Source organism: Pollicipes pollicipes, unplaced genomic scaffold (genome assembly GCF_011947565.3).
Source record: "Pollicipes pollicipes isolate AB1234 unplaced genomic scaffold, Ppol_2.1 Scaffold_6052;HRSCAF=7182_pilon_pilon_pilon, whole genome shotgun sequence".
In the NCBI taxonomy this organism is placed as follows: domain Eukaryota; kingdom Metazoa; phylum Arthropoda; class Thecostraca; order Pollicipedomorpha; family Pollicipedidae; genus Pollicipes; species Pollicipes pollicipes.
Window position 1 is genome coordinate 24,976,387 of NW_023596805.1, and position 15,467 is coordinate 24,991,853.

General features: G+C 49.1%; 6 non-coding genes across 6 annotated transcripts; all 6 read right to left on the reverse strand.

Moving 5' to 3' along the window:
* Positions 1–6,216: 6,216 nt before the first annotated feature.
* TRNAS-CGA (transfer RNA serine (anticodon CGA)) lies at positions 6,217–6,298 on the reverse strand. The gene has a single exon. It is a non-coding gene; the product is annotated as a tRNA-Ser (tRNA).
* Positions 6,299–7,566: 1,268 nt separating this feature from the next.
* Positions 7,567–7,637, reverse strand: TRNAG-GCC (transfer RNA glycine (anticodon GCC)). Its single transcript has one exon. It is a non-coding gene; the product is annotated as a tRNA-Gly (tRNA).
* Positions 7,638–10,619: 2,982 nt separating this feature from the next.
* On the reverse strand, positions 10,620–10,701 carry TRNAS-CGA (transfer RNA serine (anticodon CGA)). Its single transcript has one exon. It is a non-coding gene; the product is annotated as a tRNA-Ser (tRNA).
* A 1,089-nt stretch (positions 10,702–11,790) lies between these two features.
* On the reverse strand, positions 11,791–11,861 carry TRNAG-GCC (transfer RNA glycine (anticodon GCC)). Its single transcript has one exon. It is a non-coding gene; the product is annotated as a tRNA-Gly (tRNA).
* A 1,575-nt stretch (positions 11,862–13,436) lies between these two features.
* TRNAS-CGA (transfer RNA serine (anticodon CGA)) lies at positions 13,437–13,518 on the reverse strand. Its single transcript has one exon. It is a non-coding gene; the product is annotated as a tRNA-Ser (tRNA).
* A 1,373-nt stretch (positions 13,519–14,891) lies between these two features.
* Positions 14,892–14,962, reverse strand: TRNAG-GCC (transfer RNA glycine (anticodon GCC)). Its single transcript has one exon. It is a non-coding gene; the product is annotated as a tRNA-Gly (tRNA).
* Positions 14,963–15,467: the final 505 nt, after the last annotated feature.

Below are 15,467 nucleotides of genomic sequence, written 5' to 3' on the forward strand. Positions count from 1 at the left end.
CGTATATCCATATATTTATATAAGCTACAATTAACTTTGGTAACAGGGAAGAAAACGCAATAATGTAACGATAAAAACGTTCTGAACAGTTTCCTTTCTTCTGGCCAGTTCATGTTCGATTGTATTCCTTCGTCACATGGAGTGTCAATGATCTTGCTGAATTAGAGCGGTTTGGATATGGACTTTTTCTTGCCGCACGTTACACGGCAGCCGGAGTTAGTTTCCTGTTTGGGCTGACGTGCGATGCAGTCTCCAGTCGTGAGCTTTCGAGCCGCCAAGGTTACGTAATGCGGCACAGTTGCTTTATGGGACTGCCGTGGTTGATATAAAACACATGCTGATAGCTTGCCGTGCACAGGGACACCTGACTTTAACACGGCGTGCCCTTAAGCCAACTTTTGTCGACGTTGATGTCCAGCGAGTTGTTAAATCAAAACATCGGCGTTGGTTGATATGGAATGTTTGCTGGGAGCTCATGTCACGCATGGTGGCGTATCTTCCAGAGGGATCTCGACTTTTTCTCATTGATTATCATCGTGTCTCATACTTGCCGGCCTGGACGTGCTGCACGCTGTAAAATGGTAGCCTCGTTGTCTTTAAATGCGTCATTACCTGGCCAGGCTGCAGCGTACACAGTGCTACCTTCTGTTTTGTCAGTCTAAGTGAAGCCGCATTAATTCCCAAATGCATGGGGACTGCTGTTTGAACGCCAGAAATGCCAACCCATGCCAAAAAGGCAGAATCGGGAAATCCGTCTCCTTATACCACGCATCAGTTAGCATCGGCGTATCAGACCTCAACACGCGATGGTGTTCTTTTCTTGTTGCACAACACGAGGCTCATTTTCCTACCCTGATTAGTGTCACCTAAAATCCAATGCATCGGCCGGGAATCGAACCCGCCTGGCAGGCCAGCATTCTACCACTCAACCACCGATGATAAGTGAAGGGGATTAAACCTGATAACCGGAGGTCGATGGGTTGTTGTTTTTTTAAACATGATTGACTTGGTTGAGAAGAAGCTTTCCTCCAAGTTGTATGTCTCGGGAAAGGCAAAGCTAATGTTCAAATACTCGAAGCTTTAAATTTGTCTCCCTCCCGCACCGTCTCTGGCACAACCCATGTAGGTACGATGGGGGTCTGAATGAAGCCAAAAAAGTCGTCGCCAAGGGATTGGGTTCTCAACAGGTATTGGAATACCGTTAAAAATAAACATTGCAGGTGAGACATGAACGCTGAAGAGATGGAGATGAACTTTACAAAATATAGTTATTATGTGCCGCGAATTCTACGATTGTATACGATTTTAGCAAGAGTAGCCTTACGAACAAGGTTCGTAGCAAGTGGCGAAGCAATGCCAGCCATATGCTGTAACCACATTTATTAATCACACGTAAATGGTTCGCGACGGCTCTTTTAGTTTCATTCGGACCATGACAACGCACCCACGTGGTTGTGCCTCCGTTGGGATGGGAGGGGACAAGCGCTCAGCTTAGAGCAATTGAACATTTCCTTTGGCTTTGCGGAGAGAAAAGGACTGAGAAGTCTTATTTCTCCTCAATCAAGTCAATTATGACTCACCGGCCTCCGGTAACCAGGTTTAAACCCACTAACTAAGCATCGGTGGTTCAGTGGTAGAATGCTCGCCTGCCACGCGGGCGGCCCGGGTTCGATTCCCGGCCGATGCATTTTCGCGATTTAAACGCTGCTCCTTGCACTCAAAAGCGGACCACTAAACACAAGCTGGATGCCATGCGTCGTGGATCACATTGCCACCCGGGCTCCATTTGTCTGCGACTGCTGATAATTTCTAGTGTAGTTCCGTTGTATTCTTCATCATCACTTATCAATCTCCGATAGGTTTTAATAGTTCAACTGGATAGGTGGAGGATGAATATAGCCGTAATTTTTTGTCACCTTCCATGAATCTGGGACATATAACTACTTTTTAAACGCATAACTCCTGATACATAAAAAACTTATCTTGACCAGCAACACCGTCTCAACATCCAAGGCTTATCTGCAATGTTCAGTAGACTAACTGATAGTCGAATAGTTTTTCAGAACACGTAACTACTTGGCGACGGCTCCTTTTAGTTTCATTCAGATCACGCCAACGTGCCTACATGGGTTGTGCCTCGGTTGGGGTGGAAGGGGACAAGCGCACAGCTTAGAGCAATTGAAGATTTGCTTTGGCTTTCCCAAGACAAAAGGACTTTAAAGCCTCACTTCACCTCACTCCTCAATCAACTCAATTATGACCCACCGACCTCCGGTTATCAGGTTTAAACCCCTTCGCTTAGCATCGGTGGTTCAGTGGTAGAATGCTCGCCTGCCACGCGGGCGGCCCGGGTTCGATTCCCGGCCGATGCAGTTTTGATTCAAGATAATAGAATGTCGTGTCACGCATTGCGTGCCGCGCATCGTGAAACTGCCGCCCAGCATGGGGCAAAGCGACTGTCTGACCAACGTCCACACCGACAAATGTGATACGAAATGCACAAGGTGGAAAAACCCAGCACCCCGTGCTAGACAGATTATCAGTTCAGAATATATACCCCGCACTGCAATCCTGTCATGGACATTCTCGCTTATGTTTATGTATGATGTACCCGTAGCGGGCTGATCTCAGGCGCACGTGGGAAGACAGCACCACACGTTAGTACTTACAAGAAAGTAGCCTCCACGGGTTACCTTCTTGGCCACTGCATGGGTTGCGGGCTAGGAAACGACCGTCCAAAAATGGCTCTCCACGCACGGCATTTTGAGTATGCATACCAGAGACGCAACTGTCCAAAAAATATCAGCCCAGCCATGTTGTTAACGTCACAGGTGTTGCCAAAATATTGTTACGTATTAGATGCCAATTAAATGCCATTTCATGTCCAATGTAAAGCATCGGTATAAAATTGAGGTGGGGGAATTAAATGCATCTTACAATAAGTGAATACTTGCGGACTCGTGGTGGATCAGCATTAAAACATAGCGGGCTTTGGCTCGCTGGATCACTAGCTACGCGGGGCGGGCTGGACCGCTAGCTAGGCGGGGCGGGCTGGATCACTAGCTAGGCGGGGCGGACTGGGCTTGAGGTTAACTTTTTCTGTTATTTTTTTGACAATTGCGTCTCTAGCACGGATGCTCAGGGTGCCGTGCATGAAGAGTTGCTTTCGGACGGTCCGTTCAGAGCCCCAAACGGTACCCAGGGATGGTGTCTTGCGTATGTAGGCTCAGGGTGTCGTGCATGGAGTTTTTTTCGGACGGTCGGTTCACAACCCGCACCCTGTGCGGTGGCCAAGAAAGTAACTGTAAGTAACTGCGGTGGCCAAGAAGGTAACCATGGAGGCTACTTTCTTGTGATTGCTAACGTGTGATGCAGTCTCGCCATGTGCGCCCGAACTCCTGACCCTGACAGGATTGCAGTGCTGGGTATATAATCTAAACCGATCATCTGTCTAGTACAGGGGTGTTGGGTTTTTCTGCATCGTGCATTTTATGCACGATGCAGAAAAACCCAAACGCGTGTACCCACAAGTGCGCGCGTGAGTGCACACGTGTGTGTGTGTGTGTGTGTGTGTGTGTGTGTGTGTGTGTGTGTGTGTGTGTGTGTGTGTGTGTGTGTGTGTGTGTGTGTGTGTGTGTGTGTGTGTGTGTGCGTGTGCGTGTGCGTGTGCGTGTGCGTGTGCGTGTGCGTGTGCGTGTGCGTGTGCGTGTGCGTGTGCGTGTGCGTGTGTGTGTGCGTGTGCGTGTGCGTGTGCGTGTGCGCGTGTGCGTGTGTGCGTGTGCGTGTGCGCGTGTGCGAACTATTTGACGACGGCTCCTTTACTTTCATTCAGACTGACAAAACACCCAAATGTGCTGTGCCACGGAGGGCGCAGGAGCGGGACAAGTTCACAGCTTACAGCAGCTGGACATGAGCTTTGCTTATCCGGAGCAGAAACGACTTTAAGGCCTCGCCTCTTCTCAATCAATTCAATAATGACCCAACGATCTCCGGTAATCAGGTCTGAGCCCAAGCACTCAGCATCGGTAGTTCAGATAGCTATTCAGAACGCGTAACTACTTGGCGACGGCTCCTTTAGTTTCATTCAGACCATGACAACGCACCCACATGGGCTGTGCCACGGAGGGGCAGGAGGGACGAGCGCACTGCTCAGTGCAACTGGAGATCAGCTTTGGCTATCCGGAGAGAAAAGGACTTCTCCTCTTGCTTAAGGCACGAAGCCCCACTTCTCCTCAATCAACTCAATTATGACCCATCGACCTCCGGTAATCAAGTTTAAACCCCTTCACTCAGCATCGGTGGTTCAGTGGTAGAATGCTCGCCTGCCACGCGGGCGGCCCGGGTTCGATTCCCGGCCGATGCATTTTCCACTTCGTGCCTTAAGCATCGAGCTGCCGGAGAAGAAGGCCGCAGAACGCAATGAGAGTATATGAAACGTTGAACAAAGGCATATTTACAAACTTGCGTAAGTTGTTGAGTGCATTAGCGAGGAACATTATTCGCATAGACAAGACAGGAGAATTAGCGTTATTCCTCGGATAAAAACCACGAGAATGGAAATCTAGTTGGGTTTGATATCTCGGCAACATGCCTTTATCTTTTTTGACGAGACGTCATTGTAAACGGATTGGATTTGTGATGATATGACAGCACAGTATTATGCGGTGCTTTGCAAACGCGCTACATAGCGCGTTTGCATACATACCACAATATGTACGGCGTGAATCTGCCCGTGATGCAGTCTCCAGGCGCTGTTATATTCAGTCGGCTTATCTCTCAGTGCCCGTAAGCGGTGCGGTGGCTGGAGGCTAGGGTCTTGTGCGCACCGAGCCGCGGTGCAGCCTCGTGGAGGGGCCTTAACGATTCGTGTTACACCAGATGTAAAACGTTTGTAAATATCGTAAGGCCTCACTTCCCAATCAATTCAATTATGACCCAACGACCTCCGGTAATCGGATTTGCACCCATCCAATTAGCATCGGTGGTTCAGTGGTAGAATGCTCGCCTGCCACGCGGGCGGCCCGGGTTCGATTCCCGGCCGATGCATTTTTACAATTTGAATACAGCTCCTTACACTCAAAAGCGGACCAATTGACACAAGTAGGATGACATACGTCATGGATCACGGCCAACCGGGCTTCAACTATCTGCGACTGCTGAAAATATCTAGTGAACTTTTTGTTCAGCTCTTCATCATTATTTCAGCAGTTCGATATGTTTTAGTAGTTCAACTGGTAAGGTGGGGGATGAATCGCATCACCGCGTCACCGTACCACTTGCTTACATAACGCGTTTGCAAAATACTTTGCAGTCATCCTATCACGAATCAAATCCATTCACATTGCCACGTAGCCAACAACTTTATCCCCATTCTCCTGGTTTTCTATCCGAGAAATGAGGCAAATACTACTTACCTAACCACTAATACTCCTTTAGCTCCTTAAGCTCCTTTAGTTTCATCCAGACCATGACAATGCGCCTAAATAGCTAAAACCACGGAGGGGGCGTGATTAGGAAATTTCACAGCTTAGAGGAGCTGAACATGAGCTTTGCTTCTCCAGGGCATAAACGACTTAAAAGTCTCGCTTCTCCTCAATCAACTCAGTAATGACCCATCGACCTCCGGTAATCAGGTTTAAACGTACTCACTGGGCATCGGTGGTTCAATGGTAGGATGCTCGCCTGCCACGCGGGCGGCCCGGGTTCGATCCCGTCCCATGCACTTTCCACTTCCGTGTCTTAAGCATTAAGCTGCACGCCAAAGAAGGCCGCAGAACACAATCAGAGCATAAGAGACGTTGCTCAAGAAGATATTAACAGACGTTTTACATCTGGTGTAACACGAATCGCTAAGGCACCGTCACGAGACTGCATTGCCGTTCGTTACGCACAAGACCCTAGCCTCCAATCACGCACCACTTACTAGGAGATAAGCCGACAGCATCTGGAGACTGCATCCCGGGCGGGTTCACACAAAACACCAACATGACGCTTCATGAAATGCTTCCTTGCCACAGCACGTCCTCTATTTCAACACGACGGGGGGAGGAGGCTCCATAGTGAGTGGTAACTGTGCGTGCCTGTCGAAATTCTGTTTCCAAAACTCAGTAATTTCAGTAAATATGTTAATACACATGTCATGGCAAGACCGAACGTCGTGCCCACACGGTCTCGCCCGAAGGGCGTAGAAGATTTGCGGGGTAAAATTGCACATATCGCGGTCGGTAGGACTCGAACCTACGCTCCCAGAGGGAATCTGATTTCGAGTCAGACGCCTTAACCACTCGGCCACGACCGCTTCTGGTCCTGTAAGACCATAAATAAATTTTTGAACAGGCCATGTAAATGCATAGCAAGTCCACAACATGGGGAGGGGGTGAAGGGGACGGCATGCGAAAGGCTGATTGCTCCTGTTGCGTTGTAATGTATTGAACACTTGCTGATCCAAATTTATGGGCATTCTCGAGCTCTAGCCAACATCATAAAAAAGGATCGCGGGACAAAAATATCTAAAACACACACACACCAACATAACTACGCCCTGTACGGGGGAGCACCTATATCTATATTTTGGGTCGACGCATAACAATCATACAAAATCTGGCCGAGATGCTTCCTTTTAAAGGCCTGCAGTGAGCAACATCTAGTCTCACCCGGTAATGAATTAAATGTAGCTGCCAAACCACATCTGAATCGTCGTCTCCCCCACTCCGTGCGGATTTAGGACAAACCAGGTGTTATACTGCGTGTTGCGTTCTCTCTTACGGCTCTGTATCGTCGATTGTTTGGCTATGGCTCAGGGCTCCCCAGTTGTTCAAAGTTCTAGGCCAGCATATCGGGCTGCACGTTGGCGGGGCGGGCTGGGCTGCGGGCTGAAATTTTCGTTTTGGAATGTTGCGTCTCTATTAAGGATGCTCAGGATGCCGTGCATGGAGAGCTGTTTTCGGACGGTCGTTTCAGAACCCCAAAACGGTAACCAGGGATGGTGTTTTGTGCATGCAGGCTCCGGGTGCCGTGCATGAAGAGTTGTTTTCGGACGGTCAGTTAAGAACCCCAAACGGTAGCAAGGGATGGTGTCATGTGTATATGCAGGCTCTGAGTGCCGTGCATGGACAGTTGTTTTCGGACGGTCAGTTAAGAACCCAAAACGGTAACCAGGGATGATGTCTTGTGCATGCGGGGTCAGAGTCCCGTGCATGGAGAAATGTTTTTGGACGGTCGGCTCAGAGCCTGCACCCCATGCGGTGGCCAAGAAAGTAACCCTATGCCGGTTGCTTTCTTGTAAGCGTTAAGTGTGGTGCAGTCTCCCCATGTGCACCTGAACTTAGCCCGCAACGGGTACATACACGAGAATGCCCTGACGGGGCTGAAGTGCTGGGTATATAATCTAAACCGATAATCTGTGTAGCACAGGGGTGCTGTGTTTCCACCTTGTGCATTTCATATCACGTTTGTCGGTGTGAACGTTGATCAGCCAGCCGCTGTATCCCTTGCCGGGTGGCAGCTTCACTGTGCACGACACGCATAACGGCATTCGATTTGTAAAAGCCTATTTTGAATCAAAACTGCATCGGCCGGGAATCGAACCCGGGCCGCCCGCGTGGCAGGCGAGCATTCTACCACTGAACCACCGATGCTAAGTGAAGGGGTTAAATCATGATTACCGAAGGCCGGTGAGTCATAATTGAGTTGATTAAGGAGAAGTGAGGCTTTCAAGTCCTTTTATCTCCGGAGCGTGAAAGGAAATCTTCAATTGCTCTAAGCTGTGTGGTTGCCCCCCCCCCCCTCCCACCCCAACCGAGGCACAACCCATGAAGCCACGATATCATGGTCTGAATAAAACTAAAAAAGCCATCGCCAACTAGTGACGTGTTCTAAATAGCTATTCGGCTATCAGCCAGTCTAGTGGACATTGTAGGTAAGATTTTTATGAGGAACGGAACAGAAATACACTAGACAATATCAGCAGACGTAGACAAATCGAGCCTGGGTGGCAATGTGACCAATGACACATGTCATCCCGCTGGAGTTGATTGGTCTGCTTCTGGTATTAGGAGTGCTCAACTCGCGAAAATGCATCGGCCGGGAATCGAACCCGGGCCGCCCGCGTGGCAGGCGAGCATTCTACCACTGAACCACCGATGTTTAGTGGGTGGGTTCAAACCTAATTACCGGAGGTCATTGGATCATAATTAAATTGATTGAGGAAAGGTGAGGCTTCCAAGTCGTTTCCGCTTCGGATAAGCAAAGCTCATGTCCAGCTGCTCTAAGACGTGAGCTTGTCCTCCTCCCGCGCCCTTCGTGGCACAACCCATGTACGCGAGTTGTCATGGTCTGATAGGGAAACGAAAGACGACGTCGCCAAGTAGTTTGGATTCTCAAGAGGTCTCTCAACACACTACTCCCGCATAATGCGGAAGCACTGTACATTGAGCAGATACCAGCCAAGTACACGGGGTCCCAGCGGAGACAGCAGTCTGATACTTCACCCACAATACACTGAGTTTACGAGTGGTGTTTTCCCGGACATTGTACACGCCGTTGAGAATACGACAAGGGAGGCGTGCTCTAGTCTCACAGCGACTCACGCTCCTGGGCTTGATTAAGTTCTTCACTGGGTAAATATTTTCCTGAGGAACACTTCTAAGAAATATGAGTGGTTTCGTCGTTGAAGTCGTTAACGTCGTTAAAGGTATGTTTAAGTGTACGCCGATTTAAGTCAAAAGTTCCTGTGCACGACAAGCTATCAGCACGTGTTTCATATCAACCACGGCAATCGCACAAAGCAACTGCGCCGCGTTACGTAACCGTGGCGGTCCCGAACACACACGACTGGAGAGACTGCATCACACGTCGGCCCGAACAGGAAACTAACTCCAGCTGTCCTGTTACGTGCGGCAAGAGAAAACCCACATCCAAATCGCCGTAATTGAGGAAAGATCAGTGACATTCCGCGTGACAAATGAATGCAATTAAACTTGAACTGAACAGAAGAAAGGAAACCGGTCAGAAGTTTTCTCTCGTAACATTACCGTGTTTTCTTTCATGTTACTTATTTTTTTGGTATTTTATATCAATAAATGGATGTCTATATACATATTACATACATGTACGACAAAAACGAGTACCTCTCTGTATATTATATCCATATATATATATATAAAATATGTATATTATATCCATGTGTGTGTGTGTGTGTGTGTGTGTGTGTGTGTGTGTGTGTGTGTGTGTGTGTGTGTGTGTGTGTGTGTGTGTGTGTGTGTGTGTGTGTGTGTGTGTGTGTGTGTGTGGTGTGTGTGTGTGTGTGTGTGTGTGTGTGTGTGTGTGTGTGTGTGTGTGTGTGTGTGTGTGTGTGGTGTGTGTGTGTGTGTGTGTGTGTGTGTGTGTGTGTATGTATGTGCGCGTGCGTGCGTGCGTGCGTGCGTGCGTGCGTGCGTGCGTGCGGGCGTGTGTGTGTACGTCATGTCTGCACGAATTAGAAATTACTATATCTTATTTCGCTCGTACCTTTTTTGGACTAAGTTACATATCCTGCACTGCAAATAACTGAGCTCAGTCACCAGGACTACAATCTCCGGATCTGACTTCAGCGAAGACGATCTCAACACTAGACCTCAACTGACTATGTCCAACAAAACACATTTTTCTGGGGTAAATCTTGCTCGCTTCATCACTTCTGACTTGTCTGCAATGTCCATTCGTATAAATAGTGGACAGCTGCTTATTGAGAAACGTAACTAGTTGGCAACGGCTCCTTTAGTTTCATTCAGACCATGACAATGCGCCTACCACGGAGGGGGCGGCATTAGGAAGAGTTAAAAGCTTAGAGCAGCTGAACATGAGCTCTGCTTATCCGGAGCAGAAACGACTAAAAAGCCTCACTTCTCAACGAATTCAGCTATGACCCAACGACCTCCGGCAATCGGGTTTGAACCTTATCACTCAGCATCGGTGGTTCAGTGGTAGAATGCTCGCCTGCCACGCGGGCGGCCCGGGTTCGATTCCCTGCCGATGCATTTTCCACTTCGTACCCTACGCATCGCGCTGCACGTCAAAGGACGCCACAACAGAACGCAATAAACGTTTTACATCTGGTGTAACACTAATCGCTAAGCAGCCTCTGGGAGACTGCATCGCCATTCGGTGCGCACAAGAGCCTAGCCTCCAGCCACCGCACCGCTTTTGCCCACACGCACAATACTAAGAGATCAGCCGACTGAATATAACAGCATCTGGAGACTGCATCACGGGTGGGTTCACGCAAAACGCCAACACGAAGCTTCATGGAATGCTTGCTCACATAGCGCGTGTCCAAACTATTGGGCAGCCATCCTATCAAAAATTCAATCCGTATAAAATAACATCTAGCCAGTTGACATCCAGACCGTGGGCCTGTACCACAGCATGTCTTCCATTTCAACGATGCGGGGTGGGGGGCGGAGGAGACTCCGTAGTGAGTGGTAGCTATGCGTGTCTGTCCAAATTCTGTTTTCAAAGGTCAGTCATTTTAGCGATGGTGTTATTACACGTGCCATGGTGCGTACCATGGGACCGACCGTCGCGCCGAAAACGGTCTCGCCCGATGGGGTGGAGGACGTGCGGGGTAAAATCGCACATACCGCGGCCGGTAGGACTCGAACCTATGCTTCCAGAGGGAATCTGATTTCGAGTCAGACGCCTTAACCACTCGGCCACCACCGCATCTGGTCCTGCGAGACCATAAATAAATTTTAGAACAGGCCATGTAAATGCATAGCAAGTCCACAACATGGGGAGGGGGTGAAGGGAACGGCACGTGGAAGGCTAATTGCTCCTGTTGCATTGCACTATATTGTACGCTTGCTCATCCAAATTTATGGGCAATCTCGATCTCTAGCCAACATCATAAAAAAGATCGCTGGCCAAAATTTTCAAAACACTCGCACGAACATAAGTACGCCCGGTATGGGGGAAGACCTATATCTACATTTTGGGTCGACGCATAACAATCATACAAAATCTGGCCGAGATGTTATTAACGTTTCCTTTACCAGGCCTCCAGTGGCCAACATCTAGTCCCATCTGGTAATGATTAAATGTAGCTGCAAAACCACATCTGAATCGACGTCTGCTCGATTCCGTGCGGATTTAGGACAATCTAGGTGTTATACTGCGTGCTACGTTCTTTCCCCCGGCTCTGTATCGTCGATTGTTTGGCTATGGCTCTGGGCTCCCCAGTTGTTCAAAGTCCTAGGCCAGCATATCGGGCTGCGCGTTGGTGGGGCGGGCGGGCTGCTGGCTGATATTTTCGTTTTGGAATGTTGCGTCTCTAGTATGGATGCTCAGGATGCCATGCATGGAGAGCTGTTTTCGGACGGTCGGTTCAGGACCCCAAACGGTAACCAGGGATGACATCTCGCGCATGCAGGCTCAGGGTGCCGTGCATGGAGAGTTGTTTTTGGACGGTCGGTTCAGAGCCTGCACCCCATGCGGTGGCCAAGAAAGTAACCCGATGCAGGTTGCTTTCTTGTGAGCGTTTAAGTGTGGTGCAGTCTCCCCATGTGCAACTGAACTTGGCCCGCTACAGGCACATACGCGAGAATGTCCCTGACAGGATTGCAGTGCTGGGTATATAATGTAAACCGATCATAGCTCAGGGGTGTTGGGTTTTTCCACCTGTGCATTTCATATCACGTTTGTCGGTGTGGACGTTGATCAGACAGTCGCCGTGTCCCATGCTGGGCGGCAGTTTCACAATGCACGGCACGTGACACGGCATTCGATTTATGAGAACCTATCTTGAATCAAAACTGCATCGGCCGGGAATCGAACCCGGGCCGCCCGCGTGGCAGGCGAGCATTCTACCACTGAACCACCGATGCTAATGAAGGGGTTCAAACCTGATTACCGGAGGTCGGTGGGTCATAATTGAGTTGATTGAGGAGCGAAGTGAAGTGAGGCTTTAAAAGCCTTTTCTCTTCGGAAAGCCAAAACAAATCTTCAACTGTTCTAAGCTGTTCGCTTGTCCCCATCATACCACGCGGTAGTGACAAATCCTCGTGGACAACCTGTTTCGCGCCGCGCTCGCAGCAACTAAAGGCAACTGGCGGTAAAACCAAGTGCTGCTTAGGCGTTATGGGACTTAAAATCAAACGCCTTAATCACCTGGTATGGAGTGCAACACAACATTGTAGATAACTCAGACGCAACGGTCGTGGATGGGAGATGCTAGGGCTATTGGACTCCAAATAATATCCATTTGACCTACGAGTGCACAAAAAAAAGTTTTGGCGGTGTTCTTCTCCAACTATCGTCAGGTATGGTCATATATAGCATGCATGTTTCTGAGCATACGGAACTTTTAAGCGTGGTAAGCGATGCATCTTGAGTTTTATGTAGCTTCCATTAGGTTACGGAAATGAACCTCGTGTTGTGTAGGAGACCAACGCCATCGCGTAGTGATGTTTGATGCACCAACGCCAAGTGATGCGTAGTATAAGTGGAAGGAACCCCAGATTCTGGCTTTTTGGCATCAGTTGGTATTTCCGACGTTCAAACAGCAGTCCCCATGCATTTTGAAATTCATGCGGTTTCACTTAGACTAAGAAAACAGACGGTCCCACCATGTGAACAGCAACCTGGCCAGGTTGCGATTCATTCCTATAACACAGCCGCGTCACCATTTCACAGCGTAAGGTACGCCAAGGCCAATGTAAGGTATGATGATGATCGAAAAGGAAAAGTATAGATGCTTGTGGAAGATAAGACACCACGTGCAACATGAGGTCCCAGTAAGTATTCCATGTCAACCAACACCGATGATGTGATGTGTTATGTGTGTGTGGGGGTATGGCTTCGGCCATGGCTATAGCTACGGCTATGGCTATTGGCTATGGGCTATGAGCGTGTGTGTGTGCCTGTGTGTTTGTGTGCGTGCGTCCGTCCGCGTGTGCGTGTACATCATATCTCTGCAGATTATCAATCACTATTTCATTATCTCTCGTACCTTTTTCAGACTACATTACATATCCTGTATTGTACACAACTGAATTCAAGTAACGAAGACTACCCCAAGTCACAAGTTACATAGCGCGTTTCCAAAACATTGCGCAGCCATCCTATCACAAACCAATCCGTATAGCCAATTGACACCTAGACCGTGGGGCTGTACCACAGCATGTCCTCCACTTCAACAAGGCGGGGGGGGGGGGGGGGGCGGAGGAGGCTCCATAGTGCCACCTATGCGTACCCGTCGAAATTCTGTTTTCAAAGGTCAGTCATCTTAGCGATGGTGTTATTACATGTGGCATATACCATGGGACCGACCATCGCGCCCGTAAGGATGCTCAGGCCGAGACCGAGACCGAGACGCGGTCTCGGTCTCGGCCTTCATGCCACCTGTCTCGGTCGGTCTCGCCCGAAAGGGTGGAGGACGTGCGGGGTAAAATCGCACATATCGCGGCCGGTAAGACTCGAACCTACGCTCCCAGAGGGAATCTGATTTCGAGTCAGACGCCTTAACCACTCGGCCACGACCGCTTCCGGACCTATTTCACCATAAATAACCTTTAGAACAGGTTATCTAAATGCACAGCAAGTCAAACAGATGGGGGAGGGGGAGGGGAGGGCATGTGGAAGGCTGATCGCCCCCGTTGCATTGTGTTATATTGTGCACTTGCTCATCAAAATATATGGGTATTCTCGAGCTCTACCCAACATCCTGCAAAAGGGTCACCGCACAAAAATATTCAAAACACACACGAACATAAGTACGCCCGGCATGGGAGAACACCTATATGTACATCTTGCGTTAGCATATAAGTATCATACAAAGTTTGGACGAGATGTTATTAACGTTTCCTTTTAAAGACCTGCAGTGGGCAACATCTAGTCTCATCTGGTAATGAATTAAATGTAGCTGCAAAACCCCATCTGAACCGCCGTCTGCTCGACTCCGTGCGGAGGTCGGTCGGAGGTCGAGGTCGTGGAGGTTTTTCCGCCTTCCACAAGGCGGAAAAACACACCACCCTCGTGCCAAACTTATCGGTATAGATTATATACCCAGCACTGCAATCCCGTCATGAACGTGTAACGTGTTTGCTTATGTACCCGTAGCGCGCTGATCTCAGGTGTACATGAGTAGATTGCATCGCACATTAGCACTCACAAGAAAGTAGTCTACACGGTTTGCTTTCTTGGCCACCGCATGGGGTGCGAGCTGTGAAACGACCGTCCAAAAACGACTCTCCATGCACCTCGCCCTTAGCCTGCATACACAAGACACCACCCCTGGCTACCGTTTGGGGTTCTGACTGACCGTCCTCAAACAACTGTCCATGCACTGCACCCTGAGTATCCATACTAGAGACACAACTTGATGACAACATGCGTCATGCAATAAATGAATACTCACGGGCTTATGGTGGACCAGCATTAAAACACAGCGAGCTTTGGCCGGCTGGATCACAAGCTAAGCGGGGCGGGCGGGGCTGCGGGCTGATATTTTCGTTCGGAATGTTGCGCCTCTAGTATGGATGCTCAGGATGCCGTGCATGGAGAGCTGTTTTCGGATGGTCGGTTCGGAGCCCGCATTCCATGCGGTGGCCAAGAAAGTAACCACATGCAGGTTGCTTTCTTGGGAGCGTTTAAGTGTGATGCAGTCTCCCCACGTACACATGAGCTCAGCCCGCTACGGGTACATAAGCAAGAATATCCCTGAGAGGACTACAGTGCTGGGCATATAATCTAAACCGACAATCTGTCTAGCATGGGAGTGCTGGGTTTTTCCACCTTGTGCATTTCATACCGTTTGTCGGTGTGGACGATCATCAGACAGCCGCTGTGTCCCATGCTGGGCGGCAGTTTCGTAATGCACGGCATTCGATTTATGAGAACCTATCTTGAATCAAAACTGCATCGGCCGGGAATCGAACCCGGGCCGCCCGCGTGGCAGGCGAGCATTCTACCACTGAACCACCGATGCTAAATGAACGGGTTTAAACCTGATTACCGGAGGTCGGTGGGTCATAATTGAGTTGATTGAGGAGCAAAGTGAAGTGAGGCTTTGAAGTCCTGTTCTCTTCGGAAAGCTAAAGCAAATCTTTAACTGCTCTAAGCTGTCCGCTTGTCCTCATCATGCTACGCGGCAAGGACAAATCCTCGGGAACAGTCTGTTTCGCGCCTCGCTTGTAGCAATTAAAGACAACTGGCGGTAAAACCAAATGCTGCTTAGGCGTAATGGGACTTTAGATCAAACGCCTTAATCACCTGGTATGGAGTGCAACACAACATTGCATGTAACTCAGAAGCAACGGTCATGGATGGGCGATGCTAGGACTATTGGATTCAAAATTATATTCATTTGACCTACCATTGTGCAAAAAAAGTTTTGGCCGTGGCCTTTTCCAACTATCGTCAGGTATGGTCATATATAGCATATATGTTTCTGAGCTTACAGAACTTTCAAGCGTGGTATTGCTTGTCATCAT